We start from the raw sequence: 26,083 nt of genomic DNA, 5'->3' as shown, positions 1-26,083 counted from the left end.
CGCCCTAAACCTGTCTTAGTGCCAGCCAATGCGCCCGAGTCAAACTTTAGATAAGTTTGCCCAACGAGCTAAATCAGCCCTTGCAACTAATGAAACAGCTATTAGAAGAGCTTTGGAAGCAGATCAGAGAGCTTGTGGTGAGACCTGTTGCATTCCTTTCAGCCAGTCAGCGCTTAATGTTGTCAGGGAAGAGTCAATGTGCAACTAACCAAACCACATCTATGTCACACATAGGTTTCATTTACTTAAAAACATATTACGTTGGAACTTCCAATTAGCGTCTGCCTGAACTATCAGGCGATAAAGCCTTGCCCGAGATATTGAAAATACATGATTTGCTATTGCAGCTGTGGCTCAGTTGGGAGCACACTCGCCGAGTCAGAAGGTTTTGGGTTCAAGTCCCACTCCATAGACACATAATCCAGGCCGACACTCCCAATGCAGTGCCGAGGGAGTGCTGCACTGTCGGAGGGGCCGTCATTCGGATGAGATGTTAAAATGAGACGTCTCTCAAGTGGACGCAAAAGTTTCCACTGCCACTATTTTGAAGACGAGCTGGGGATTTCTTCCCGGTGTACTGGCTAACATTTATCCGTCAACCAGCATCTAAAAATAAAAACCAGATGATCTGGTCACTTAGCTCTCTGTTTGTGGGAGCTTGCTGTGTGCAAATTGGTTGCAGAGTTTCTTACAACAGTGACCACACTTCAAAAGCACTGCATTGGTTGTAAAGTGACTTGGGATGTCCTGAACGCATGAAAGGCGCTGTATAATTGCAAGTTCTCCTCCTTTCTTATTTCATCTTTTCATGGTGAATGAGACTTCATAATGGCTCTATATACAGATAGTCTGCACCGATTACGGCATAATACATTAGAAACATAGAAGATAGGAGCAGGAGTAGGCCATTCGGCCCCTCGAGCCTGTTCCGCCATTCAATGAGATCATGGCTGATCATCCAAATTCAGTACCCGGTCCCTGCTTTCTCCCCCTATCCTTTGATCCCTTTAGCCTTAAGAAATATATCTAACTCCTTCTTGAATATATTTAATGAATTGGCCTCAACTGCCTTCTGTGGTAGAGAATTCCACAGGTTCACCACTCTCTGGGTGAAGAAACGTGGACACTGCCAAAGACTGGAGACATCTGAAATGTGAACTTATCACTGGGTGTCCCACAGGATGTGTAGCTCACACAATAATTTGACAGGGCAAAATAAAAAGATCAGTAGCCCAAAGACCAGATACCGTAAACATATTCGAGAATCACAGCGACAAGATAGCGTGTGAACCGCTCGTGAGAAAAATGGAAGAGAGCAAGAGGAAGATGGAGATGCACGGGTCTCGACTCAAAGGAATGGCGTGAAGCTGGTGTGGTCACAGTGCACAACTGGGCCAGGAACAAGGGATGATCACCATTAAGATTTCTTTTTGTGGATTGTCAGGGTTCAAAATCTGTCAGGACGCAGTTAATTGAAACAGTATTTCTCGTAAATGCAATAGGTTTTATCAAATATTCCCACAATCCTAATAATGATAGAATTTTACAGCACAGATGGAGGCCAGTCAGCCCATGATGCCTGTGCTGGCCCTTTGAAAGAACTATAGCCGTAGTCCCATCCCTCATACCCGGTTAATTATTTGTTTCAAATATTTATCCGCGTTTCTTTTCAAAACTATTATGGATTCTGCTTCCACTACTGTTTCTGCTCGGACATTCCACGTCCTAACAATGCTCTACATATCGAATCATAGCATGGTTAGAGCACGGAAGGAGGCCATTCGGCCCGTGCCAGCTCTCTGCACGAGCACTTCAGCTAGTCCCACTCCCCCGCCCTTTCCCCGTAGCCCTGCAAATTGTTTTCCTCTCAGGTACTTATCCAATTCCCTTTTGAAAGCCGCAATTGAATCTCCCTCCTCCACCCTTTCAGGCAGTGCATTCCAGGTCCTAACCACTCGCTGCGTAAAAAAGTTTTTCCTCACGTCGCCGTTGGTTTTTCTGCCAATCACCTTAAATCTGTGTCCTCTGGTTCTTGACCCTTCCGCCAATGGGAACAGTTTCTCTCTCTACTCTGTCCAGACCCCCTTGTGATTTTGAACACCTCTATCAAATCTTCTTTCAACCGCTGCTCTAAGGAGAACAACCCCAGCTTCTCCAGTCTATCCACATAACTGAGGTCCCTCATTCCTGGAACCATTCTTGTAAATCTTTTCTGCACCCTCTCTAAAGCCTTCACATCCTTCCTAAAGTGCGGTGCCCAGAATTGGACACAATACTCCAGTTGAGGCTGAACCAGTGTTTTATAAATGTTCATAACTTCCTTGCTTTTGTACTCTATGCCTTTATTATGAAGCCCAAGATCCCTTATTTTTAAAAAAAAACTGCTTTCTCATCCTGCCCTGCCACCTTCAACGATTTGTGCACACATACCCCCAGGTCTCTCTGTTCATGCACCCCCTTTAGGATTGTACCCTTTAGTTTATATTTCCTCTCCTTGTTCTTCCTACCAAAATGCATCACTTCGCACTTTTCTGCGTTAAATTTCATCTGCCACGTGTCTACCCATTCCACCAGCCTGTCTATGTCCTCTTGAAGTCTATCACTATCCTCCTCACTGTTCACTATACTTCCAAGTTTTGTGTCATCTGCAAATTTTGAAATTGTGCCCTGTACACCCAAGTCCAAGTCATTAATATATATCAAGAAAAGCAGTGGTCCTAGTACCGACCACTGGGGAACACCACTGTATACCTTCCTCCAGTCCGAAAAACAACCGTTCACCACTACTCTCTGTTTCCTGTCACTTAGCCAATTCCGTATCCATGCTGCCACTGTCCCTTTTATTCCATAAACTTTAACTTTGCTGGTGTGGTAAACCACTGTTATACCTGTCTGTGTCTGTGTGTGTATTCCACTAGGTACAGGTCTGGACATGCCTCGGCTGACTCCTCCCACTATTCCAGGTATATAAGTGACTACCTCCCAGTCCCTTAGTATTCTGGACGGGTCGACCACTCGAGACAAGACCTTCATTCTTTAGTTAATAAAAGCCTGATTGTTACTCGCTCAACCTCAGTCTTTTGAGTAATTGATGGCGCATCAATTTTATTAACTAAATTTTTATAATGGAGAAGATCCTCACACCAGCATGCCTGGACCTGGACAGTCGGGAAGCGGACGCTTCCACCAAGTTTGCTCACTGGCTCATGTGCTTCGAGACATTCTTGACTGCCTCCACTGCGGTCACAACGGATGCGGACAAACTGTCTGTCCTGATCTCCAAGGTGAACCACCGAGTGTACTCAGTCATCCAGGACGCGACCTCGTACACAGACGCCCTCCAGCTCCTCAAGACCCAGTACGCGCGCCCTGTGAACGAAGTGTACGCCAGGCACCTCCTGGGGAGTCGCAAGCAACAACCTGGGGAATCGACTGAGGAATACCTCCAAGCACTGTTCGTGCTTGGCCGGGCCTGTGGGTGTAAGGCGGTAACGCCCGCTAAGTACACGGAGGAACTGATCCGGGATGCCTTCGTAGCGGGCCACAGGTCCAACTACACCCGACAGCGTCTGCTGGAGCAGAGCGACCTCAACCAAGCCTCCGAAATCGCACTAACGCTGGACGCAGCCTACCGGGGCATGGATGCCTACTCCTCTGCACCGTGGACGCCGCGGGGAACGACAACCTGGGACACGGTAGGACAGCCCCATAGCACCGTGCCACCCCAGCCACAGCCCAACAACCGCAGCAGTGTCCCAAAGCCAGACAGCAGTATCCCAAGGCCAGAAATGCTACTTCTGTGGCCAGGCCAAACACCCCAGAGCGCGCTGCCCGGCGAAGAATGCGACCTGCTCGGGCTGCGGGAAAAAGGGACACTACGCCAGCGTCTGCAAGGCCAAAGCCACCCCGAACGCCAGCAGCGCCGCGTGTGGGCCGGGCGAGCCGCCATCTTGGGCCCCCAACAGCGCCGCGTGTGGGCCGCCATCTTGGGCCTCCCCAGCCATGTGCGAACCACCGCAGCAGCAGCCATCTTGGACGACTCCAGCCACATGGGAATCATGGGCGCTGCCATCTTGGACACCAGCCGGGACGCAGCAGACCGCCAACGCCCCCCCCATCTGATACCCGCAGCGACACACCGACCCCTACGCTGGCCTCTGTTACGCTGGACCAAACGAGACCGCACCAACTAGCTCGGTCCAAAATGGACGTTAAGGTAAACGGCTATGCAATAAACTGCCTTTTTGACTCCGGGAGCACAGAGAGCTTCATCCACCCCGACACGGTGCGGCGTTGCTCTCTCCCAGTCCTGCCTGCGCACCAGCGGATTTCTATGGCCTCCGAGTCCCAGTCAGCGGACATTGGCGGCTACTGCGTGGTGACACTAGTAGTAGACGGGACTGTATTCAATAATTTTAAACTCCTGGTCCTGCCCGACCTCTGCGCTGCCGTCCTACTGGGGTTGGATTTCCAGTGCCACCTCAAAAGCGTTACGATGGCGTACGGTGGCCCCCTCCCCCCACTCACAGTCCGCAGCCAGCAGCCTCCAAATTGCCCGCCGCGCACCAGATGCAACCTCTCCACACTCAGAGTTCCACCCCCCCCCCACTGTTTGCTAACCTCACCCCCGACTGTAAGCCCATCGCCACAAAGAGCAGGCGATACAGTGCCGGGGATAGGGTTTTCATCAAAACCGAAGTGGAGCGACTCCTGAAGGAGGGGATTATTGAGGGCAGCTCCAGCCCCTGGCGAGCCCAGGTTGTGGTCGTTAAGACCGGCGAGAAACGACGCCTGGTCATCGACTACAGCCAAACAATAAACCGCTACACCCTGCTGGACGCCTACCCACTCCCCCGCATAGCTGACATGGTCAACCAGATCGCGCAGTACCGTGTCTTTTCGACCATTGACCTGAAATCAGCGTACCACCAGCTCCCCATCCGCCCTGAAGACCGCCAGTATACTGCTTTTGAGGCAAACGGCCGCCTCTATCACTTCCTTAGGGTTCCCTTCGGCGTTACCAACGGGGTCTCCGTCTTCCAAAGGGAGATGGACCGGATGGTCGATCAAAACGCGCTGCAGGCCACTTTCCCTTACCTAGACAATGTGACCATCTGCGGCCAGGACTTGCAGGACCATGACGCAAACCTCGAGAAATTCCTCCGCACCGCCCAACTCCTGAACCTGACATATAACAAGGAGAAGTGCATATTCCGCACAGACTGCCTCGCCATCCTTGGCTGTGTTGTGGAACACGGGGTCATCGGTCCCGACCCGGACCGGATGCGTCCCCTTATGGAACTCCCACTGCCCCACTGCCTAAAAGCCCTGAAGAGGTGCCTAGGGTTTTTTTCCTACTACGCTCAGTGGGTCCCCTACTATGCAGACAAAGCCCGTCCGCTGATCAAATCCACCTCTTTTCCCCTGATGGCAGAGGCCCGCTCGGCCTTCCACCGCATCAAGGAGGACATTGCCAAAGCCACCATGCACGCAGTGGACGAATCCATCCCCTTCCAAGTGGAAAGCGATGCGTCCGACTTCGCTCTGGCCGTCACCCTTAATCAGGTGGGGAGACCTGTGGCATTCTTCTCACGAACCCTCCAGGGCCCGGAGACCAGACACTCCGCGGTCGAGAAGGAGGCCCAGGCTATTGTGGAGGCTGTGCGTCATTGGAGGCACTACCTGGCCGGCAAACGATTTACCCTGCTCACTGACCAGCGTTCAGTTGCTTTTATGTTCAACAACAAGCAGAGAGGCAAAATCAAAAATGACAAGATCTTGAGGTGGAGAATCGAACTTTCCACCTACAACTACGAGATCTTGTACCGGCCTGGGAAGCTCAATGAACCCCCAGATGCCCTATCGCGTGGCACCTGCGCCAGCGCGCAGATCGATAGGCTGAGGGCCCTCCACAATGACCTCTGCCACCCGGGGGTCACCAGGTTCTTCCACTTCATCAAGGCCCGCAACCTGCCTTACTCCATCGAGGAGGTCAGGACCATGACCAAGAACTGCCAAGTCTGCGCTGAGTGCAAACCGCACTTTTATAGACCAGACAGAGCCCACCTGATAAAAGCCACTCGCCCTTTCGAATGCCTGAGCGTCGACTTTAAAGGGCCTCTCCCCTCCTCCGACCGCAATGTGTACTTCCTCAACATCATTGACGAGTACTCCCGTTTCCCGTTCGCTATCCCCTGCTCGGACATGACCAGTGCCACGGTCATTAAATCTCTGAACAGCCTCTTCACCCTGTTCGGTTTCCCCAGCTATATCCCTAGCGACCGGGGCTCATCGTTTATGAGTGACGAACTCCGCCAGTACCTGCTCGCTAGGGGTATAGCCACAAGCAGGACCACCAGTTACAACCCCCGGGGGAACGGACAGGTGGAAAGAGAGAATGCGACAGTTTGGAAGGCCGCCCTACTAGCCTTAAAGTCTAGGGGCCTTCCGACCTCCCGCTGGCAGGAGGTGCTCCCCGATGCGCTCCACTCGATTCGGTCACTGCTCTGCACTGCCACCAATGCCACCCCTCACGAGAAAATGTTTGTCTTCCCAAGGAAGTCCACATCGGGGACATCGTTACCGCCATGGCTGACGTCCCCAGGGCCGGTACTACTGAGAAGACACGTGAGGGCCAATAAAATGGACCCCCTGGTCGAGGGTCGACCTCCTCCACGCCAACCCCCAGTACGCTTACATTGCGTACCCGGACGGGCGGGAGGACACAGTCTCCATACGAGACCTCGCACCCTCGGGGACCGCTGTAGGGCGGGAGGACACAGTCTCCATACGGGACCTCGCACCCTCGGGGACCGCTGTAACCCACTACGCATTACCACCCCCCCCCCCCACGACCCGATATCCAACCCCAGCAGCTGGCTCGCCTTGGACCGTCACCCACGAGGACTACACTCCAGGGCCCCAGCCTACACGGGACGCGACGCCGGAAGCTCCACCACCCCTGCCGTCGCCACGTCGATCACAGCGGCAGACAAGACCTCCGGAGAGACTCCAATACACGAACTTTTAAATACACTTCACCCCGCCGGACTCATTTTTAAACAAGGGGTGAATGTGGTAAACCACTGTTATACCTGTCTGTAGAGGTATGTGTATTCCACTAGGTACAGGTCTGGACATGCCTCGGCTGACTCCTCCCACTATTCCAGGTATATAAGTGACTACCTCCCAGTCCCTTAGTATTCTGGACGGGTCGACCACTCGAGACAAGACCTTCATTCTTTAGTTAATAAAAGCCTGATTGTTACTCGCTCAACCTCAGTCTTTTGAGTAATTGATGGCGCATCAGCTGGCAAGCCTATTATGTGGCACTTTATCAAACGCCTTTTGGAAGTCCATGTACACCACATCAACCGGATTGCCCTCATCAACCCTCTCTGTTACCTCATCAAAAAACTCAATCAAGTTGGTTAAACATGATTTGCCTTTAACAAATCCGAGCTGGCTTTCCTTAATTAATCCACACTTGTCCAAGTGACTGTTAATTTTGTCCTGGATTACCATTTCTAAAAGCTTCCCCACTAGAGGTTAAACTGACTGGCCTGTAGTTGCTGGGTTTATCCTTACACTCTTTTGAACAAGGGTATAACATTTGCAATTCTCCAATCCTCTGGCACCACCCCTGTATCTAAGGATGACTAGAAGATTATGGCCAATTTCTCTGCAATTTCCACCCTTACCTCCCTCAGCATCCTAGGACGCATCCCATCCGGTCCTGGTGACTTATCTACTTTAAGTACAGTCAGCCTTTCTAATACCTCCTCTATCAATTTTTATCGCATCCAGTATCTCAACTACCTCCTCTTTCACTATGACTTTGTCAGCATCCTCTACCTTGGTAAAGACAGATGCAAAGTACTCATTTAGTACCTCGGCCATGCCCTCTGCCTCCATGCATAAATCTCCATTTTGGTTCCTAATCGGCCCCACCCCTCCTCTTACTACCTGTTTATTCTTTATATGCCGATGGAAGACTTTGGATTCCCTTTTATGTTAGCTGCCAGTCTATTCTCATTGCCCCTCTTATTTCCCTTTTCACTTCCTCTCTGAACTTTCTATATTCAGCCTGGTTCTCACTTGTATTCTCAACTTGACATCTGTCATACACACTCTTTTTCTCTTCATCTTACTCTCTATCTCTTTCATCATCCAGGGAGCACTGGCTTTGGTTGCCCTACCTTTCCCCCTCGTGGAAATGTACCTCGACTGTAACCGAATCATTTCCTCTTTAGAGGTAGCCCATTGTTCGATTACAGTTTGGCCTGCCAAGCTTTGATTCCAATTTACCCGGGCCAGGTCCGTTCTCAACCCACTGAAATTGGCCTTCCTCCAATTAAGTATTTTGACTCTAGATTGCTCCTTGTCCATAGCTAACCTAAACCTTATGATACTATGATCACTGTTCCCTAAATGTTCCCGTGCTGACACTTCCTCCATTTGACCCACCTCATTCCCCAGAACCAGATCCAGCAATGCCTCTTTACTCGTCGGGCCGGAAACGTACTGATCAAGAAAGTTCTCCTGAACACACTTCAGAAATTCTTCCCCCTCTGCCCTTTACAATATTGCTATTAGGATAATGGAAGTCCCCCATTATCACTACTCTATAGTTCTTGCACCTCTCTATAATTTCCCTGCAAATTTGCTCCTCTATATCCTTCCCACTAGTTGGTGGCCTATAGAATACACCTAGTAGTGTAATGGCACCTCTATTGTTTCTTAACTCTAACCAAATAGATTCAGTCGTCGACCCCTCCAGGACATCCTCTCTCTCCAGCACTAATATTCTCCTTAATCAATACTGCCACCCCACCTCCTTTCTTTCCTTCCCTATCTTTCCTGAACACCTTATATCCAGGAATATTTAGTACCCAGTCCTGCCCTTTTTTGAGCCAAGTCTCTGTTATCGCCACAACATATTAAAAAAACCCTAACTTCAGCTGTGGCTCAGTGGGTAGCACTCTCCTCCGAGCCAGAAGGTTGTGGGTTCAAGTCCCACTCGAGACTTGAGCTCAAAAGGCAGACACTCCCAGTGCAGTACCTGAGGGAATGCTGCACTGTCGGAGGTGTCGTCTTTCGGATAAGACGTTAAACCGAGACCTCGTCTGCTCTTTCAGGGGGATGTAAAAGATCCCATGGCACTCTATCGAAGAGGGGCAGGGGCGTTAACCCCAGTATCCTGGCCAGTATTTATTCCTCAATCCACACCACTAAAACAGATTATCTGGTCATTATTCACATTGTAGTTTGAGGGAGCTTGCTGTGCGCAAATCGACTGCTGACCTTACAACAGTGACTACACTTCAAAAGTTCTTCATTGGCTGTAAAGCGCTTTGGGACGTCCTGAGGTAGTGAAAGGCGCTATAGAAATGCAAGTTGTTTTCCCCCCTCTCTCCCTTAGTTCTTTTGGTGATGATCTTCCAGTTACTGGCTCACCCGTCAATGGAAATAGTTTTCCCTGACTTACTTTTGCAAAAACATTTCATAATTTTGAACACCTGGATTAGATCTTCTAACCTTGTTTGTTCCAATGAGTCTATGGCAAAAATCACTTTGCAGAAATATTCATGTACTGGAACTGCTTTGTATTATTTCAGCAGTCAGTACAATTGCCAAGCCACTTCCCTGTCTTACATAACAAATGCTGGGGATACATATTTTTTCTCTCTACCGCTTTCAGGGCTAATGGCAATGGAAAGAACATTTGTAGAATGCTCACCGTCCGCGGCCTCTTGCATTGTTCCACGGAAACCCAGCGTAAGCTCGAGGAACAGCACCTCATCTTTCGATTAGGCACTTTACAGCCTTCCGGACTCAATATCGAGTTCAACAATTTCAGATCATAACCTCGGCCCCCATTACATTTTGACTTATATTTTTCATCCACACTTTTGTTTTGGCCCTCCCCCCTTTTCTTCTCTCTCCCACATGGCAGCTGTCTCCCATTCTGCCAGCGCATTTCACACCTAATCTAGAGCCGTCTTTTGTCTCCACTAGTCCTATCACCATCTTGTCTCCTTTTGAATACCTCTTAATGTCACTTCACTCCTCTTTTGTACTTTCATCCCCATTTCCCAGCCCCCAAACTGGCCTTTTAATCGGTTCCATTTCCTGTGCTTTCTCTCAGTCCTGACGAAGGGTTTCGACCTGAAACGTTGACTCTATTTCTCTCTCCACGGATGTTGCCTGGCCTGCTGAGTTTTTCCAGCATTTTCTGTTGTTATTTCGGAAGTCCAGCATCCGCAGTATTTTGCTATCGTCCCCTTTGTAGAATGCTAATGCCCTGGCGAGACTTTCAGCTGCGCGCTATTTGACCTTTCTGATTTGAACTGGCCTCGGGACAGCTGGCTCGAAATTAGGCAAAATTCAAAAGGAGTTTAGCGGCACAGGCCACAGAACGAAGCTCACTGTTTCACCGACAGTGTGTGTGCGAGTGTGCGTGTGTCTCAATGCTTGACGCACATTCCAACCACAAGCTCCCTGGGATAAAACAGGAGACTTGGAAGGGTGGGGTAGGGGCGGGAAAAAGAGGAAAAATAAGCTCTAATGAAAGGTCACACGTATGCAGCACGGATTCTTGCGTTGTCTTGCAACGTCAGCAGTGAATCACTTATTTTTTTGGGAAGTTGAAGAGTCACCTCGCACCACAAATGCAGACTCAGCTAGAGCATTCAGAGAGGTGCACAGATGACCACTTTTTAGTGGCAAGGCGGGCCAGAGATGTAAATAGCCTAAGTGGGCACTAAATAATAGGTGAGCCAGACGGGCTGAATCATTGCTATTTATATATACTTAAAATAACATGCAGCTCAACTCTGCCCCCACCCACACTTCCAGATCGTGTTCAGGCAAGGAAACACTGGCCGATTTTTTACATCTGCAGCCCAGTCCCTCCCTAAAAAACTGGTGAAATGAGCAGAGCCAGGATTATATCGGGAACCTTCCTGCTCTGTATGGCTCAATGCCACACCACGTGATACACTGGAGCTCGTCACAAGGGAGGCCCCCTGCCCAGCTAATACTGCTAGCAGTAAATTCCCCAATGTTTTAAATTATTGGTTGAGGATGGGGGCCTGAGTGGTTTAGCACGGTGGGCTTTCTATTCATATACAACTTGTATTTATATAGCACCCTTTAACATAGTAAAACGGCCCAAGGCACTTCACAGGAGTGATATAAAACAAAATTTGACACTGAGCCACATAAGTAGAAATTAGGGCAGATGATAAAAAGCTTGGTCGAAGAGGTCGGTTTTAAGCAGCGTCTTAAAGGATAGAGGTGTGGAGAAGCAGAGAGGTTTAGGGAGGGAATTCCAGAGCTTAGGGCCCAGGCAACAGAAGGCACGGCCACCAATGGTGGAGCGATTAAAATCAGGGATGCGCAAGAGGGCAGAATTAGAGGAGCGCAGATATCTCGGGGGTGTTGTGGGGGCTGAAGGAGATTACAGAGATAGGGAGGGGCGAGGCCATGGAGGGATTTGAAAACAAGGATGAGAATTTTAAAATCGAGGGGTTGCTTAACTGGGAGCCAATGTAGGTCAGCGAGCACAGGGGTGATGGGTGAACGGGACTTGGTGCGAGTTAGGACACGGGCAGCCGAGTTTTGGATGAGCTCAAGGTTACGGAGGGTAGAACGACGTGGGAGGCCGGCCAGGAGCGTGTTGGAATAATCAAGTCTAGAATTAACACAGGAGCATTTTAAAGGAAGAGAGGCGGAGAGGTTTAGGGAGGGAATGACAGACAGTACAAGACCCACTGGTCGGTCCAGCCTGTCTCACACAACCATCATGTCTTGTACACTCCCCACCGCCTGGAAGCAGTGTAATCCCCTGGGAGAGACAAGAAAGAAAATCAGGCAAAAATCCAGGCCAATTAGGAGGTAAAATCGAAAACATTCCTCTCCAATCCCTTCAGGCGATCGAAACTAGTCCAGGAGATCACTCCGGCCCGGATTAATGACACTTCAGCATGCAGAGGCTCACAGCACGTTAATGTCCCACACGGTGGAAATCTCACTCAGACTGGCCGCTGTGGAAAGTGGAGGAACAAAAATCACAACAGATGGCCGTGGGGCGCTGGCGTGAAGTGCAAGTTAAGGCACAGGCTCGGGTTTCCCACCCTCCAGCGTACACCCTCTCACACCCCCCAAATTCATTTTAATGGGCAAGAAACCCAATGGCTAGGAACGGAAACCCGGGTCATTGTTTTGGTAGAGTTAAATGAAAGACTTGCATTTGTATAGTGCCTTTCACAACCTCAGGACGTCCCAAAGCACTTTACAGCCAATGAAGTACTTTTGAAGTGTAGTCACTGTTGTAATGTAGGAAACACAGCAGACAATTTGTATACAGCAATGTGATAATGACCAGATCATGTTTTTTTTTTGATATTGGTTAAGGGATAAATATTGGCACAGGATACCGGGGAGAACGCCCCTGCTCTTCTTCGAATAAATGTAAGAAGTCACACAACACTAGGTTATAGTCCAACAGTTTTATTTGAAATCACAGGCTTTTGGAGCGCTGCTCCTTCATCAGGTGAAGTGGAGAGATGCATATAGGCACAGCATATATAGTCAGAGAATAATGCCAGATGATTACAGGTAATCTTTCTAACTGCCATTTATCACACCTCGGCAGAGAGATAATCACAGCAATCAAAGGTGTGAATGGTGTCCAAACAGGTCAGTCAGGAAAACATTACATCAAAGAACAATGAGGTGGGGTCACAAGGGGTCAAATGTTGCAGATGCTGGGGTCTGTATGAAAAACAAAAACAGACAAAAAAAACATTTTTTTTGCTGGAAATCACAGCAGGTCCGGCCGCATCTGTGTAGAGAGAACAAGCCAACGACGACTCGAGTCTGGATGACCCTACGTCAGGTGGGGTTACATGTAGCGTGACATGAACCCAATATCCCGGTTGAGGCCGTCCTCATGAGTGCGGAACTTGGCTATCAGTTTCTGCTCTACGATTTTGTGTTGTCGTGTGTCTCGAAGGCCGCCTTGGAGAATGCTTACCTGAAGATCGGAGGCTGAATGTCCTTGACTGCTGAAATGTTCCCCGACTGGCAGGGAACACTCCTGCCTGGCGATTGTTGCGCAGTGTCCGTTCATCCGTTGTCGCAGTGTCTGCATGGTCTCGCCGATGTACCATGCGGGGCATCCTTTCCTGCAACGTATGAGGTAGACAATGTTGGCCGAGTCACATGAGTATGTAAGAACAGCCATGGGGACCAAATCCGCACCCCAATACGCCAACATCTTCATGCACAAGTTCGAGCAAGACTTCTTCGCTGCACAGGACCTCCAACCAACGCTATACACCAGATACATCGACGACATTTTCTTCCTATGGACCCACGGCGAAGAATCACCGAAAAGACTACACGATAACATCAACAAGTTCCATCCCACCATCAAACTCACCATGGACTACTCCTCAGAATCGGTTTCATTCTTGGACACACGAATCTCCATCAAAGATGGACACCTCAGCACTTCACTCTGCCGCAAGCCCACAGACAACCTCAGGATGCTCCACTTCTCCAGCTTCCACCCTAACCACGTTAAAGAAGCCATCCCCTAGGGACAAGCCCTGCGAATACACAGGATCTGCTCAGACAAGGAGGAACGTGATGGACACCTACAGACGCTGAAAGATGCCCTCGTAAGAACGGGATATGACGCTCGACTCGTCGATCGACAGTTCCGACGGGCCACAGCAAAAAATCGCATAGACCTCCTCAGAAGACAAACACGGGACACAACCAACAGAGTACCCTTCGTCGTCCAGTACTTCCCCGGAGCGGAGAAACTATGCCATGTTCTTCGCAGCCTTCAACATATCATCGATGATGACGAACACCTCGCTAAGGCCACCCCCCGCCTTCAAACAGCCGCCTAACCTCAAACAGGCCATCGTTCGCAGCAAATTACCCAGCTTTCAGGAGAACAGCGACCACGACACCACACAACCCTGCCACGGCAACCTCTGCAAGACATGCCAGATCATCAACACAGATACCATCATCACACGCGAGGACACCACCCACCAGGTACATACTCATGTGACTTGGCCAACGTTGTCTACCTCATACGTTGCAGGAAAGGATGCCCCGGAGCATGGTACATCGGCGAGACCGTGCAGACACCGCACAACAATCGCCAGGCAGGAGTGTTCCCTCCCAGTCGGGGAACACTTCAGCAGTCAAGGACATTCAGCCTCCGATCTTCGGGTAAGCATTCTCCAAGGCGGCCTTCGAGACACACAATGCAAAATCGTAGAGCAGAAACTGATAGCCGAGTTCCGTACTCATGAGGACGGCCTCAACCGGGATCTTGGGTTCATGTCACGCTACATGTAACCCCACCTGACGTAGGGTCATCCAGACTCGAGTCGTCGTTGGCTTGTTCTCTCTACACAGATGCGGCCGGACCTGGTGTGATTTGTCTGTTTTTTGTTTTTCATACAGACCCCAGCATCTTCAACATTTGACCCCTTGTGACCCCACCTCATTGTTCTTTGATGTAATGTTTTCCTGACTGACCTGTTTGGACACCATTCACACCTTTGATTGCTGTGATTATCTCTCTGCCAAGGTGTGATAAATGGCAGTTAGAAAGATTACCTGTAATCATCTGGCATTATTCTCTGACTATATAAGCTGTGTCTTTATGCATCTCTCCACTTCACCTGATGAAGGAGCAGCGCTCTGAAAGCTTGTGATTTCAAATAAAACTGTTGGACTATAATCTGGTGTTGTGTGACTTCTTACAGTTGTCCACCCCAGTCCAACACCGGCATCTCCACACCATGGCTTCTTCGAATAGGATCTGAGAGAGCAGACGGGGCCTCGGTTTAACGTCTCATCCGAAAGACGGCACCTCCAACAGTGCAGCACTCCCTCAGGTACTGCACTGGGAGTGTCAGCCTGGATTCAGTGCTTGTGTTGACAGACCTTTACTGTTACAAATCTCTATGCTGTCCCACCTAGGAGTGCCCGTCCCTGGCACTGGGCATCAAATATGGACAACTGTTGAAACAATCTTCACCAGAAAATGTTCCCCTCCCCGTTGCTGCAAATTTTCAAAATTACACTGCATCGAAACAAGTTTGATTCCTATGTTATCTCTACCGTTTGTTCAACAAACAGTCTTCAGTACTGCGATCGGGTGGGCTAGCTTGGGCCAGAAGCCATTTCCGTTTCCCAGTCACAGTGATTAACATTACATGTCGGTTGAAGCTCAGGAAGTGACTCGACATAACAACTTATAGATTGACGTCACTTGCTGCAGGAGCTGCATCAATATCGTACTTCCAAATCGTTTCTGGGCAAGCCTTTAACCTAACCGCTCCGTGCATAGGATGCTATTGTCACCGCTGTTTCACTGCTTTGTACCCTGTGGTCAGGGCTATTGTTTAAGATGCAAGATGCTTATTTGGCAAATAGAATCTGAAAATTACCCACCCAATTTTATATTCTTTTGGACAATTAATTTGAGCTATGCTCGACGTCGTTTAAAGTAATCCTGCAAAGTGAGTAACCTTTCACGCTGTTGTGCAATAAAATTCTTGCATGACCAGGACAGGCGGAGTGCAGGGTGCTTGGATGTTAGTTGAAGTTGTTTTCAGTGCTGTGCCTGTCTACAGCCATGGTAACGATCAAACAGTGATGGGTCTGTCGTTATTTCCAGAGTTGGGAAATCATTATGAGGTCAATGCACCATGCATCCCAATGCAGTGTTGGGAAGAAAAAGGCCCATCGCTAGTACCATAGATTCCAGGAAGGATATATTGGCCTTGGAGGGAGTGCCGCGTAGGTTTACCAGAATGATACCCGGGCTCCAGGGGTTAAGTTACGAGGAGAGATTACACAAATTAGGGTTGTACTGCCTAGAATTTAGAAGGTTAAAGGGGGGGATGTGATCGAAGTTTTTAAGATATTAAGGGGAACAGATAGGGTAGATAGAGAGAAACTATTTCCGCTGGTTGGGGATTATTCTAGGACGAGGGGGGCGGTTTGAGGGGGGCACAGTCTAAAAATTAGAGCCAGGCCGTTCAGGAGTGAAACTAGGAAGCACTTCTACACACAAAGGGTGGTAGAAGTTTGGAACTCTTTCCCGCAAACAGCAATTGATGCTAGATCAATTGTTAATTTTAAATCGGAGATTGAAAGATTTTTGTTAACCAAAGCATTAAGGGATATGGGGCTGAATAGTGGAACAGGTTTGAGGGGATAAATAGCCTGCTCCTGTTCCTATGAGTAGACACAACAGTGTTTCCACTTGTGGGGAAGAGTAAAACTAGGTCATCAATATAAGATGTTCACCAAGAAATCAAATAGGGAATTCAGAAGAAAGTTCTTCACCCAGAGATTGGTGAGAATATGGAACTTGCTACCACAGGGAGTGGTTGAGGGGAATAGTATAAATGCATTTAAGTGGAGACTAATAAGCACATGAGGGAGATGGGAATAGAGGGTTATGCTGATAGAGGTAGGAGGATGCGAGGAGGCTCGAGTGGAGCAGAAACTGATTGGGCCGAATGGCCTTTTGCTGTGATGTATATTCTATGTATATCTATTTGAGTGTGCGTGTATCTGTGTGAGTGTTGTGTATGAGTGTTGTGTATCTGTGTGAGTGTTGTGTATGAGTGTTGTGTATCTGTGTGAGTGTTGTGTATGAGTGTGTGTGTATCTGTGCGAGTGTTGTGTATGAGTGTGTGTGTATCTGTGCGAGTGTTGTGTATGCGAGTGTGTATCTGTGAGTGTTGTGTATGCGAGTGTGTGTATCTGTGTGAGTGTTGTGTAGGAGTGTGTGTATCTGTGTGAGTGTTGCGTATGAGTGTGTGTATCTGTGAGTGTTGCGTATGAGAGTGTGTATGTGTGAGTGTTGTGTATGAGAGTGTGTGTATCTGAGTGTGTTGTGTATGAGAGTGTGTGTATGAGAGTGTGTGTATGAGAGTGTTGTGTATGAGTGTGTATCTGCGAGTGTTGTGTATCTGTGAGTGTTGTGTATGCGAGTGTGTATCTGTGAGTGTTGTGTATGCAAGTGTGTGCATCTGTGCGAGTGTTGTGTATGAGTGTGTGTATCTGTGTGAGTTTTGCGTATGAGTGTGTGTATCTGTGAGTGTTGCGTATGAGAGTGTGTATGTGTGAGTGTTGTGTATGAGAGTGTGTGTATCTGAGTGTGTTGTGTATGAGAGTGTGTGTATGAGTGTGTTGTGTATGAGAGTGTGTGTATGAGTGTGTTGTGTATGAGTGTGTATCTGCGAGTGTTGTGTATGCGAGTGTGTGTATCTGTGAGTGTTGTGTATGCGAGTGTGTGTATCTGAGTGTTGTGTATGCGTGTGTGTGTATCTGAGTGTTGTGTATGCGAGTGTGTGTATCTGTGAGTGTTGTGTATGCGAGTGTGTGTATCTGAGTGTTGTGTATGCGAGTGTGTGTATCTGTGTGAGTGTTGTGTATGAGAGTGTGTGTATCTGAGTGTTGTGTATACAAGTGTGTGTACCTGTGTGAGTGTTGTGTATGAGTGTGTGTATCTGTGTGTTGTGTATGCGAGTGTGTATCTGTGTAAGTGTTGTGTATGCGAGTGTGTATCTGTGTAAGTGTTGTGTATGCGAGTGTGTATCTGAGTGTTGTGTATGCGAGTGTGTGTATCTGTGTGAGTGTGTGTATCTGTGTGAGTGTTGTGTATGAGAGTGTGTATCTGTGTAAGTGTTGTGTATGCGAGTGTGTGTATGTGAGTGTTGTGTATGCGAGTGTGTGTATCTGTGTGAGTGTTGTGTATGAGTGTGTGTATCTGTGAGTGTTGTGTATGAGTGTGTGTGTATCTGTGTGAGTGTTGTGTATGAGAGTGTGTATCTGTGTGAGTGTTGTGTATGAGAGTTTGTGTATCTGTGTGAGTGTTGTGTATGAGAGTGTGTATCTGTGTGAGTGTATATATGTGTATCTGAGATTGTGCGCCAGCTCCCCCTAGCGGTGAGCCGAGGAGTTTAATATCTGACACGCTCTGTTGCTGGTGTTGTAGGTAATTGGATTTGAAAATTACGTACAGATCTCCGGAGCCCCATTCACCAGTGCAATCCTCCCCACGCAGTATGTACATCTCAGTCTCCATACACCGTGGGATAGATGGATTATTCCCTCTCCTTATATAATAGTCACTGCATGAGGAGGGTGGCCACCGGTGTCATGGCGAGAGCTTGTACCAAGGGTGTGTTTGTTTAACACGGAGTGTTCCATCTGTGACCTGTACTCCAACCAAATTGTGTCCTCAGCCTATTCTATGTCTACCAGCCGAAAACTGGCTTAGTGGCAGAAGGCAGAGGGTGATGGTGGAAGGTTGTTTTTGTGACTGGAAGCCTGTGTCCAGTGGGGTACCGCAGGGATCGGTGCTGGGTCCCTTGCTGTTTGTGGTCTACATTAATGATTTGGATGAGAATGTAAAAGGTATGATCAGTAAGTTCGCAGATGACACGAAAATTGGTGGGGTGGTAAATAGCGAGGAGGGAAGCCTCAGGCTACAGGACGATATAGATGGGTTGGTCAGATGGGCGGAACAGTGGCAAATGGAATTTAACCCTGAAAAGTGTGAGGTGATGCATTTTGGAGGGACTAACAAGGCAAGGGAATACACAATGAATGGTAAGACCCTAGGAAAGACAGAGGATCAGAGGGACCTTGGTGTGCATGTACATAGATCCCTGAAAGCAGCAGAACAGGTGGATAAGGTGGTAAAAAAGGCATATGGGATACTTGCCTTCATTAGCCAAGGCATAGAATATAAGAGCAGGGAGGTTATGATGGAGCTGTACAAAACGCTGGTTAGGCCACAGCTGGAATACTGTGTGCAGTTCTGGTCGCCACACTATAGGAAGGATGTGATTGCTTTGGAGAGGGTGCAGAGGAGATTAACCAGGATGTTACCTGGGCTGGAGCACTTCAGCTATGAAGAGAGACTGGACAGGCTGGGGTTGTTTTCCTTGGAGCAGAGGAGGCTGAGGGGGGACCTGATTGAGGTGTACAAAATTATGAGGGGCATAGATAGGGTAGATCGAAAGGAACTTTTCCCCTTAGTAGAGGGGTCAATAACAAGGGGGCATAGATTCAAGGTAAGGGGCAGGAGGTTTAGAGGGGATTTGAGGAAAAACTTTTTCACCCAGAGGGTGGTTGGAATCTGGAACTCACTGCCTGAAAGGGTGGTAGAGGCAGGAACCCTCACAACATTGAAGCAGCATTTGGATGAGCACTTGAAATGCCATAGCATACAAGGCTACGGACCAAATGCTGGAAAATGGGATTAGATTACACAGGGCCTGATGGCCGGCGCGGACACGATGGGCCGAAGGGCCTCTTTCTGTGCTGTATAACTCTACGACTCTATGACCCTGATTGAACCACAGTCCCTGTCCTCAGACCCTGATTGAACCACAGTCCCCGTCCCCTCAGACCCCGATTGAACCACAGTCCCTGTCCCCTCAGACCCTGATTGAACCACAGTCCCTGTCCCCAGACCCTGATTGAACCACAGTCCCTGACCCCTCAGACCCTGATTGAACCACAGTCCCTGTCCCCTCAGACCCTGATTGAACCACAGTCCCTGTCCTCAGACCCTGATTGAACCACAGTCCCTGTCCCCAGACCCTGATTGAACCACAGTCCCTGACCCCTCAGACCCTGATTGAACCACAGTCCCTGTCCCCTCAGACCCCGATTGAACCACAGTCCCTGTCCCCTCAGACCCTGATTGAACCACAGTCCCTGTCCCCTCAGACCCTGATTGAACCACAGTCCCCGTCCCCTCAGACCCTGATTGAACCAGTCCCCTCAGACCCTGATTGAACCACAGTCCCCTCAGACCCTGATTGAACCACAGTCCCCGTCCCCTCAGACCCTGATTGAACCAGTCCCCTCAGACCCTGATTGAACCACAGTCCCCTCAGACCCTGATTGAACCACAGTCCCCTCAGACCCTGATTGAACCAGTCCCCTCAGACCCTGATTGAACCAGTCCCCTCAGACCCTGACTAAACCACAGTCCCCTCAGACCCTGACTGAACCACAGTCCCCTCAGACCCTGATTGAACCACAGTCCCCGTCCCCTCAGACCCTGATTGAACCACAGTCCCCTCAGACCCCGATTGAACCACAGTCCCTGTCCCCCCAGACCCTGATTGAACCACAGTCCCTGTCCCCTCAGACCCTGATTGAACCACAGTCCCTGTCCCCTCAGACCCCGATTGAACCACAGTCCCTGTCCCCTCAGACCCCGATTGAACCACAGTCCCTGTCCCCAGACCCTGATTGAACCACAGTCCCTGTCCCCTCAGACCCTGATTGAACCACAGTCCCCGTCCCCTCAGACCCTGATTGAACCAGTCCCCTCAGACCCTGATTGAACCACAGTCCCCTCAGACCCTGATTGAACCACAGTCCCCGTCCCCTCAGATCCTGATTGAACCAGTCCCCTCAGACCCTGATTGAACCACAGTCCCCTCAGACCCTGATTGAACCACAGTCCCCTCAGACCCTGATTGAACCAGTCCCCTCAGACCCTGACTGAACCACAGTCCCCTCAGACCCTGATTGAACCACAGTCCCCGTCCCCTCAGACCCTGATTGAACCAGTCCCCTCAGACCCTGATTGAACCACAGTCCCCTCAGACCCCGATTGAACCACAGTCCCTGTCCCCCCAGACCCTGATTGAACCACAGTCCCTGTCCTCAGACCCCAATTGAACCACAGTCCCCGTCCCCCCAGACCCCAATTGAACCACAGTCCCCGTCCCCCCAGACCCCGATTGAACCACAGTCCCTGTCCCCAGACCCTGATTGAACCACAGTCCCCGTCCCCTCAGACCCTGATTGAACCACAGTCCCCTCAGACCCCGATTGAACCACAGTCCCTGTCCCCCCAGACCCTGATTGAACCACAGTCCCTGTCCCCTCAGACCCTGATTGAACCACAGTCCCTGTCCCCTCAGACCCCGATTGAACCACAGTCCCTGTCCCCAGACCCTGATTGAACCACAGTCCCTGTCCCCTCAGACCCTGATTGAACCACAGTCCCCGTCCCCTCAGACCCTGATTGAACCAGTCCCCTCAGACCCTGATTGAACCACAGTCCCCTCAGACCCTGATTGAACCACAGTCCCCGTCCCCTCAGATCCTGATTGAACCAGTCCCCTCAGACCCTGATTGAACCACAGTCCCCTCAGACCCTGATTGAACCACAGTCCCCTCAGACCCTGATTGAACCAGTCCCCTCAGACCCTGACTGAACCACAGTCCCCTCAGACCCTGATTGAACCACAGTCCCCGTCCCCTCAGACCCTGATTGAACCAGTCCCCTCAGACCCTGATTGAACCACAGTCCCCTCAGACCCCGATTGAACCACAGTCCCTGTCCCCCCAGACCCTGATTGAACCACAGTCCCTGTCCCCCCAGACCCTGATTGAACCACAGTCCCTGTCCTCAGACCCCAATTGAACCACAGTCCCCGTCCCCCCAGACCCCAATTGAACCACAGTCCCCGTCCCCCCAGACCCCGATTGAACCACAGTCCCTGTCCCCAGACCCTGATTGAACCACAGTCCCTGTCCCCAGACCCCGATTGAACCACAGTCCCTGTCCCCAGACCCTGATTGAACCACAGTCTCTGTCCCCAGACCCTGATTAGTCATAGAGTTATACAGCACGGATAGAGGCCCTTTGGCCCATCGTGTCCGTGCCGGCCATCAAGCCCTGTCTAATCTAATCCCATATTCCAGCATTTGGTCCGTAGCCTTGTATGTTATGGCATTTCAAGTGCTCATCCAAATGCTTCTTCAATGTTGTGAGGGTTCCTGCCTCCACAACCCTTTCAGGCAGTGAGTTCCAGACTCCAACCACCCTCTGGGTGAAAAAGTTCTTTCTCAAATCCCCTCTAAACCTCCTGCCCTTTACCTTGAATCTATGCCCCCTAGTTATTGACCCTTCTACTAAGGGAAAAAGCTCCTCAGTATCCATCCTATCTATGCCCCTCATAATTTTGTACACCTCAATCATGTCCCCCCTCAGCCTCCTCTGCTCCAAGGAAAACAAACCCAATCTGCCCAGTCTTTCTTCATAGCTGAAGCGCTCCAGCCCTGGTAACATCCTGGTGAATCTCCTCTGCACCCTCTCCAAAGCGATCACATCCTTCCTGTAGTGTGGCGACCAGAACTGCACACAGTATTCCAGCTGTGGCCTAACCAGTGTTTTATACAGCTCCATCATAACCTCCTTGCTCTTATATTCTATGCCTCGGCTAATGAAGGCAAGTATCCCATATGCCTTTTTTAACCACCTTATCCACCTGTTCCGCCGCCTTCAGGGATCTGTGTACTTGCACACCCAGATCCCTCTGCCCCTCCGTCTTGCCTAGGGTCTTACCATTCATTGTGTATTCCCTTGCCTTGTTAGTCCCCCCAAAGTGCATCACCTCGCACTTTTCCGGGTTAAATTCCATTTGCCACTGTTCCGCCCATCTGACCAACCCATCTATATCGTCCTGCAGACTGAGGCTACCCTCCTCGCTATTTACCACCCTACCAATTTTTGTATCATCCGCGAACTTACTGATCATACCTTTTACATTCATATCCAAGTCATTAATGTAGACCACAAACAGCAAGGGACCCAGCACCGATCCCTGTGGTACCCCACTGGCCACAGGCTTCCAGTCACAAAAACAACCTTCGACCATCACCCTCTGCCTTCTGCCACTAAGCCAGTTTTGTATCCAATGTGCCAAGGCACCCTGGATTCCATGGGCTCTTACCTTCTTGACCAGTCTCCTGTGCGGGGCTTTATCGAAGGCCTTACTGAAATCCATGTATACCACATCCACTGCGTTACCCTCATCCACACACCTAGTCACCCCCTCAAAAAATTCAATCAAATTAGTCAGACATGATCTTCCCTTGACAAAGCCATGTTGACTATCCCTGATTAATCCTTGTCTCTCCAAGTGGAGACTAATTTTGTCCCTCAGAATTTTTTCCAATAATTTTCCTACCAGTCTCTGTCCCCAGACCCTGATTGAACCACAGTCCCCGTCCCCTCAGACCCAGCGGGGGGGAGGCGGGATACGGGGAGGAGGGGGGATACGGGGGGGAAAGAGGGGGATTAATTAGCAATCATGTTGTGTGAGGCCCCTTGGGTCGGAGGGATCATAATATAATTGAATTCTTCATTAAGATGGAGAGTGAAGTAGTTGACTCAGAGACTAGGGTCCTGAATTTAAATAAAGGAAACTACAATGGTCTGAGGCGCGAGTTGGGTAGGATTGATTGGGGAATGTTACTCCAAGGGTTGACAGTGGATAGGCAATGGCAAACATTCAAAGACCGCATGGATGAACTACAGAATTTGTTCATCCCTGTATGGCATAAAAATAAAACAAAAAAGGTGACTCAACCGTGGCTAACAAGTGAAATTACGGATAGCATAAGATCCATGGAGAGGACATATAAATTGACCAGAAAAAGCAGTAAACCTGAGGATTGGGAGCAGTTTACGATTCAGCAAAGGAGGACAAAGGGATTAATTATGAGGGGGAACATAGAATATGAGAGTAAGCTTGCAGGGAACATAAAAACTGACTGTAAAAGCATTTATAGATATGTGAAGAGGAAACGATTGGTGAAGTCAAGCGTAGGTCCCCTGAAGTCAGAATCGGGGGAATTTATAATGGGGAACAAAGAAATGGCAGACCAATTAAATACATACTTTGGTTCGGTCTTCACAAAGGAGGTCACAAATAACCTCCCAAAGATGTCAGGGAACATAGGGTCTGATGAAAGGGAGGAACTGATAGAAATCAGTATTTGTAGGGAAATGGTGTTTGGGAAATTGACGGGATTGAAGGCCGATAAATCCCAGGGCCTGATAATCTACATCCTAGGGTACTTAAGGAAGTGGCCCTAGAAATAGTAGATGCATTGCTGGTCATCTTCCAAAATTCTACAGACTCTGGAACAGTACCCATGGATTGGAGGGTAACTAATGTTACCCCACTATTTAAAAAAGGTGGTAGAGAGAAAACGGGGAATTACAGACCGGTAAGCCTGACATCGGTAGTGGGGAAAATGCCAGAATCCATTATAAAAGATGTAATAGCAGAGCACTTGGAAAACAGTGACGGGATCGGACAAAGTCAACATGGATTTACAAAAGGTGCTTGACTAATCTACTGGAATTTTTTGAGGATGTAACTGGTAGAATAGATAAGGGAGAACCAGTGGATGTGGTGTATTTGGAGTTTCAGAAGGCTTTCGCTAAGGTCCCGCATAAGAGATTAGCGTGTAAAGTTAAGGCACATGGGATTGGCGGCAAGGTACTGACTTGGATGGAGAACTGGTTGGCAGACAGGAAGCAAAGAGTTGGAATAAACGGGTATTTTTCTGAGTGGCAGGCAGTGACTAGTGGGGTACCGCAGGGATCGGTCCTAGGACCCCAGCTATTCACAATATATATAAATGATCTAGACGAGGGAACTAGATGTAATATCTCCAAGTTTGCAGACGACACAAAGCTGGGTGGACGTGTGTGCTGTGAGGAGGATGTCGAGAAAATTCCAGGATGATTTGGACAGGTTGGGTGATTGGGCAAAAGCATGGCAGATGCAGTATAATGTGGATAAATGCGAGGTTATCCACTTTGGTGTCAAAAACAGTAAGGCAGATTATCTGAACGGCAATAGATTGGGAGAAGGGGAAGTGCAACAAGACCCGGGTGTCCTTGTGCACCAGTCGCTGAAGGTAAGCATGCAGGTGCAGCAGGCGGTTAAGAAGGCAAATGGTATGTTGGCCTTCGTAGCGAGAGGGTTCGAGTACAGAAACAAGGATGTCTTGCTGCAGTTGTACAGGGCCTTGGTGAGACCACATCTTGAGTATTGTGTACAGTTTTGGTCGCCTTATCTGAGGAAGGATGTTCTTGCCATGGAAGGAATTCAGCGAAGATTCACCAGGCTGATACCTGGGATGGCAGGAATGATGTATGAGGAGAGATTGGGTCGATTGGGCTTATACTCGCTGGAGTTTAGAAGAATGAGAGGGGATCTGATTGAAACGTATAAAATTCTAACAGGACTAGACAGACTAGATGCAGGAAGGATGTTCCCGATGGTCGGGGAGTCCAGAACCAGGGGTCACAGTCTAAAGATAAGGGGTAGGCCATTTAGGACAGAGATGAGGAGGAATTTCTTCACCCAGAGAGTGGTGAACCTGTGGAATTCTCTACCACTGAAGGCAGTGGAGGCCAATTCATTAAATATATTCAAGAAGGAGTTGGATATATTTCTTAAGGCTAAAGGGATCAAGGGGTATGGGGAGAAGGCAGGAACAGGGTACTGAATTTGGATGATCAGCCATGATCTCATTAAATGGCAGAGCAGGCTCGAGGGGCCGAATGGCCTACTCCTGCTCCTATCTTCTATGTTTCTATGGGGCGGCGGGGATCTGGCGCGGGGCTACACCTCAGGCCGCCACCTGCCCCCGGAGTTCGGTCAGGCGCTCTCAGTGACGGGACTGAATCTCCCCCACCGGCCCCGAGTCTGCGCGGCCATTCTGTGGGGCCGCAGCCTGTCCAGCAGGCCTGGGAGGGACAACAGGCCTCGTAGCACTCACCTGGACCATGCCCGGGCTCGGCCTGCTCTCCCCGCGATCTCCTCCAGCTCTGCTCGCCGCCTGTAACTGCTGCGCTCTCCCCATGTGCGCTCCCCGAGCGGCCGATTCTGCTCAGCCCGGACCTACTTCCTCCTGCGAGCGCACCAAGTCCAACCCCGGCTCCCGCCGACTCCTCCAGCTATAGCCTCCCGCCGGCTGGCGGCGCTGTGCTCAGTCCTCCCAGCTGTGGGCGGCGCTGTGGTCACTCCTCCCAGCCGCATGGCGGCGCTGTGCTCACTCCTCCCAGCCGCAGAGCTGTGCTCAGTCCTCCCAGCCGGGTGGCGGCGCTGTGCTCAGTCCTCCCAGCCGGCTGGCGGCGCTGTGCTCAGTCCTCCCAGCCGGGTGGCGGCGCTGTGCTCAGTCCTCCCAGCCG

At 49.8% G+C, this 26,083-nt stretch overlaps 1 protein-coding gene across 1 annotated transcript in view; it reads right to left on the bottom strand.

The window, feature by feature from the left end:
* LOC147123968 (PRELI domain-containing protein 1, mitochondrial-like) overlaps positions 1–25,863 on the bottom strand; it is a 52,895-nt gene extending 27,032 nt beyond the window's left edge. Inside the window, exon 1 of the mRNA XM_085972380.1 lies at positions 25,672–25,863. The gene's annotated coding sequence lies outside the window, so the exon portion shown is untranslated. The remainder of the gene's footprint in view (positions 1–25,671) is intronic.
* Positions 25,864–26,083: the final 220 nt, after the last annotated feature.

This window comes from Somniosus microcephalus, chromosome 1, assembly GCF_052327205.1.
Source record: "Somniosus microcephalus isolate GS21.2 chromosome 1, FLI_Smic_1.0, whole genome shotgun sequence".
Taxonomy (NCBI): domain Eukaryota; kingdom Metazoa; phylum Chordata; class Chondrichthyes; order Squaliformes; family Somniosidae; genus Somniosus; species Somniosus microcephalus.
Note: the sequence above shows the minus strand (reverse complement) of the source record. Positions and strands in the feature narration are given on the sequence as shown.